Genomic DNA, 5,881 nt, shown 5'->3' with positions numbered 1-5,881 from the left:
GGGTGTGGAGTTTGGTGAGTTCCTTATAGATTCTGGATATCAACCCTTTATCTGATATGTCATTTGCAACTATCTTTTCCCATTCCGTTGGTTGCCTATTAGTTTTGTGGGTTGTTTCGTTTGCTGCCTCCTCACTCCATTTTAGATCACTCTTCGGTTGTTTTCTGAACTCTCTCTCCTCAGCTCCAGAGTTTCTATACATTCTTCTCATTATCATTTTATTGCCTTTTTTTTTTTTCTAGTGACAAAGGGAGCTAGAGAACTAAAAGGAAGAATTAGTCTGGGGGTAGAAATCAGTTAGTTTAGGGGCACCTGAGTGGCTCAGTTGGTTAAGCGTCAAACTTTGGCTCAGGTTGTGATCTCAAAGTTCATGGGTTCAAGACCCATATCAGGCTCTCTGCTGTCAGCATGGAGCCCACTTCAGATCCTCTAACCCCCTTTCTCGCTACCCCTCCCCCGTGCTCTTGCTCTCTCTCAAAAATAAATCAACATTAAAAAAATTATTTTGAGAAATCAGTTTATTTTCTGGGAAAATTGAGTCTGTACAAATATAGATCTCCAGTTAATTAAATGTATACGATGGCTGGGGCTCTGGCAGCCATTTTGGACCATGAAGACAAAAGCCACATGCTATGGATGGAGAAAGTGGAATTGGAAAGAGCCCGGATCGCTGATGACAAGGAGCTCCGTATCAAACTACTTCCTGGCTTCTTTTACACAGATAGAATTGAACTTCTGATTTTTTAAAAGCCACTTAGTGGATTTTTGGTTTTTGCAGCCTAATCCAAATTACCTACAAAATAAGGTTCAAACACAACCAGCGATTTGGCCCCTGCTTACCCTTCCACTTCATCTCTTCCCATAGCATTTCACCCCCATTTGCCCCCAGCCATTTCAAACCACTTTGTAGTTCTCTGAATACACTTGCATGTGTTTCTTGGTGCTCGTGTAGGCGTCATGGAGCAAATGCCTTTAGCCTATCTCTGCCCTTCTTGAATTGGAGTCTCTGCAAAGACTCCCACCCAGGCAGCACAGAATTCTGGAAGTTCCACAACATAAACCAGGCTGACACCAGATGAACTCGTAACTTGTGCAAAACCTATCCCAAATATCCAGTTATTCTGAAAATAAAAACTAGTATTTTTTTTAAGATCCACCAGAGGGAGACAAACTGAAAGAAAACATGTGGAAAGAATTCAGAAGCAAAGCAAGCACATTTGAAGCCTTCTGGATTAAGATTTAAAGAAAATGATTACCTCGTGCTAATTAATGGTCTCTTAGGATACAAATCTATTACAATTTAGCCAATTTCATAACTTTTTACTTATTAAAACATGGACTATATCTTTTGCTTTGTAGGTGTTTGTATTTAATTGCATTTGGGGTCAGTAACAAACAAATGCAATAAGGCTATAAAAATTAATCATTTTAAAGTCCAACGGAATGAAGCACCTGAGTGGTTCAGTTGTTTGAGCTTCTGACTCTTGATTTCAGCTCAGGTCATTTCCCGGGTGGTACGATCAAGCCCAGAGCTAGGCTTCTCAATGAACATGGAGCCTGCTTAAGATTTTCTCTCTCTCCCTCTGCCCTTCTCTACTCTCATGCTCTCTCTCTCTCTCTCTCTCTCTCACACACACACACACACACACACATAGAAATATAAACAAATAAAAATAACGTCCAAAGGACAAAGTGGAAGTTGAGGAAAAGTGGTAAGAGAACAGCACCTGAATTCCAGCTATGTCTCTGTCACAACTTAATGATGGGACCAGACTAGTCTCAGTCTCTGCTGCCATTTTTTTTTTTTTTACCTGTGAAACACAATTACTGCATTAAATGATTATAGTTAGCAAGTATTGACACTTTTCTTTGGGCAAGGTATATACATTATCTCATTTAATCTCCATAGTCCTATAAGGTAGGTATTATTACTGTGATTACTGCTACTTTACAGATAAGCAGAAATCGAGTTTCCAGGAAAGTTAAATAACTTGCCTGATACCATACACTTATTAAGTCACAGAGCCAGGTTCAGGGCTCAGGAAATTAGATACTATTGCCTATGCTCCACATCACTGCTCTATACTGTTTTTTTTTACAAAGATTCTTCCTGGTTTCTCAGATTTCTATGACTTTATAATAAGCATAAGAGTTAAACAAACAGGGGTGCCTGGGTAGGTCAGTTGGTTAAGTTGCCAACTTTGGCTCAAGTTACAGTCAAGCCCCACGCCATCAGGCTCTGTGCTGATGGCTCAGAGCCTGGAGCCTGCTTCAGGTTTTATATCTCTCCCTCTCTGCCCCTCTCCCACTTGCGCTTTGTCTGTCTCCCTCTCAAAAATAAAATAAACGTTAAGGGAGAAAAAAGACTCAAACATAAAGATAGTTTAAAATCTGTCATTGTTTGTATTTTCTTTCTAAATTCTAACACAGAGCCTTGGAAGTATGTACCACAGTTTGCTTGCACTTTTTAATATGGTCTCTTGATGGACTCTGTATGATTTCAGTCGTGATCACTCAGTAACACATTCTAAATACATTTAGCGATACTACCAGTAATTTAGAAAGAAACAATTACATTAAGCTAGTAATCCTTTTTTAATATAAAAAGAAAAGAACTCAGGGATTAGTAAATGTTCCAACAGCTCTTTTCTCTTTGAATCATGCTGGTTTCATTCCAGAGAAGATTAGTAAGATTTAAAAACCATTGTCAGCCTCAAAGCCTATTGGGTAACCAATTTTGATATAAAGGAAGCTCTAGGGTTCACTTAGGAAGAACAATTTTTTTAAAAAGGCCAGTTTTGACCTTCGGCCGGTGTCTTCTTCCCATGGTGCTTTGTCAACATGGTCCAAGGTCATTGTTTACATTCTGTTGAAAAAATTTTGCTGACTCTTCCAAGTAGAATTTGAGGGGGTTCAGGACAGGCCCCCCAGAATGTGCCACTTTGGCATGTGGATTATTTTGAGTTGAAGGCAATCTAGACTCTGCTGGCTCAAGAGAACGTTTTGCCTTTCCCTTCACTACATAGAAGAATCTAAATGGAAGGTGGGGGGCTGTTTTTCCAGAACAAGAGTTATTACCAGAGATAAATTTTATCTGAGCAACCTTTCACATGGGAGGGCAAACATCTAATTACCAAACATCTACTCTTCTCTTTATTACCATGTGAAGTCCGTTGCTTTTTTTGAAACCACGGGTACTTAGCCCCTTTTCCTTGGTTCAGGATGACATATATACTTCATTTTGCTTGATTAGCTTTGGAATTGCCCCATCTATGTAGATTATCTGTACATATGCCATTAAATTCAACTTTCTTCTGTTCATCTGTCTCATGCCAGTTTGGTTCTTAGTCCAGCTAGAAGGACCATAAAGGGGGCAAAAATCTTGCTCCCCAAACAGGGGACAGGACATTCTTGCTCTCCCCCAAATTGTAGCTGCTTTCCCAAAGGGAATGAAAAATAAGACTAACTTACCTTTCATCAAGTATTAAAAAAAAAGATGAGGGGGTCTCAGAAAGGATGGTGAATGTGTATAATCACTCAGCTGTCCCTATTAACCCCTGAAGAGTTCATAATCTCATTTCTTTTACTGGTTAAATTTCAACTCCAGTACTGTCTAGAATGCCCAGAATGGTCTAGCGTGATCTACCTTCAGCTGTTTTTATAATCACTCTTCAGTTTGTGTGTTCATATAAATCAGTGTTCTCATTTAAAAAACAGCATGAGAAGGATTGTGTCAAGGGATTGCCACTCATATTTGCGGTTTTAAAAGACCAGCTGCCAAGAGCGAGGCCACCTGGATTACATACATCCTCGGTCTTTCCAGAAGGGAGGAAAAGGAGTGCCCCTCCAGGTTTGCAGCTTCATGAATAATTCCACACCCATCCACATGCCTTTACCCGTTTGCATAAGGCTTTTTTTTAATTTTTTTTTTTTTTTTTTTTTTTAGTTTAGGCCACAGTCTGTTCTCTGAGTCACTCAGGAAAACAGAAATCCACCAAGAGAAGAAGTTCTACATGTTTTTTTCAAACACAATGATCTGGGGCACAACAGAGAGTTTAGTGTTCTCCTTGGATTAACATTTTCTCGGTTTCCTCTAGCATACAGAGAGGAGTAAATGATGGCATTTTGCTGTCTTGTATGAGCAACAGTGTTTCACAAGCCATGGTGGAGGTTTAAATGGACTTTATGGGTTTAATTCACATGACATTGTGCCTAAATAATTAGTCTTGTTCACTCTGTCCTTTATTCCTCCCCAGCTGCATTGCTTAAATATTATTAATTAAATTTCTGTACCACAAGCCTTTCATTGGCCCCAAATATCCACTCTAATTGACAACAGTTTGGCCTGAGCCATTCGAGATTATATTCCTGAAGGAAGAAAATGAAAACAGACTCCTAGTTTATCAGTTGGCTCCCCCTCTCCAGAAATCTAACAAAGGGAATGCAAACTGCATTCGTTATACTATTTGAAAGTCTAAAGCAGACTGTCTAATATAAGCTTCATGTGAATTTTAAGTTCTCTAGCAGCCATATTAAGAAAATAAAAACGGTAATTCATTTTAATAATATATTTTATTTACCCCAACATATCAGAAATATCATTTTAATACACAATTCACATAAAAATCATTAGTGAGATTATGACCTTTTCTCAGGCACCCACTGTGTATTTCCAGGACTTCCAGGACCAGCCACATTTAAGTGCTCCAAAGCCACAATATCGAACAGGGTAGGTCAAAGGGACCTCTCTCTCTCTCTCTTTCTTTTTCTCATTGCATACAGGAATGAGAGAGCAGGGCTCTAAAATGTGGGTTCAAATATTATTCAGTCAGGGGTGCCTGGATGGCTCAATATGGTTAAACATCTGACTCTTGATTTTCGCTCAGGTAATGATCTCGTGGCCGTGAAATCAAGCCTGGCGTCAGGCTCTGAGCTGACAGTGCAACCTGCTTGGGATTCTCTCTCTTTTTCTTTCTCTGTCCCTTCCCTGTTTGGGCTCTCGCTTTCTCTCTCAAAAATAAATAAACTTAAAACATTTATTTTAATTTAGCCAATCAATGGAGGATTGCACTCTACCCCAATGAAAAAGGACAGAATGCCATGGCTCCCCATTTCTCTGACCATGTGCTTCATGGCCTCTCTCTTCATACCTTCATACCTGGGACTTCATCTACCCCTGCTGATGGTAGGTCAGTGGTTTGAGGATGTTTTTGATTTCATGAAGCTGAGCCCATGCTGTGCTCATGTGTTCCAGACTGTGCACAATTAATGCTATCTTCAAAATTATTCCATTTCCTTTTTCCCAGCTCAAAATCCCTGCTCTCTCCCTGCAACGAATTTAGAATCGTTATCTCAGAAATACCCGGCAAAGTACCAAGTCAGCAAAAGAGTGAGGACAAAGCATGAAAGCAATTCTGGGGACCCCTGTCTGAAACTCCAGACACCTAAGCCAAAGTTTTTTATTTTTATCTTTTTTATATTATCTATGCCCAATATGGGGCTCAAACTCATGACCCAAGATCAAGAGTTGCATGCTCCACTAACTGAGAAGCCAGGTGCCCATGAGCCCAGAGCCAAAGTTTAAAGATTCCTCTTGCACTGAGCTCCGGAAAAGGATAAAAAAAATCCTTTAAAAAATATTATGGCAGGGGCGCCTGGGTGGCTCAGTCAGTTAAGCGTCTGACTTCGACTCAGGTCATGATCTCACACTTCATGAGTTCAAGTCCCTGCTGTCAGTGCAGGGTCTGCTTTGGATTCTCTGTCCTCCTCTCTCTTTGTACCCTCCTCCTCTCTGTCTCAAAAAGAAGTAAATATTTTTTTAAATGAAGTAAAAAATTATATTATGGCACATTCCTGAGCTCCAGATCAACCTTTCCCATTG

This window comes from Crocuta crocuta, unplaced genomic scaffold, assembly GCF_008692635.1.
Source record: "Crocuta crocuta isolate KB4526 unplaced genomic scaffold, BGI_CrCroc_1.0 scaffold318, whole genome shotgun sequence".
Classification (NCBI taxonomy): Eukaryota; Metazoa; Chordata; class Mammalia; order Carnivora; family Hyaenidae; genus Crocuta; species Crocuta crocuta.
Note: the sequence above shows the minus strand (reverse complement) of the source record.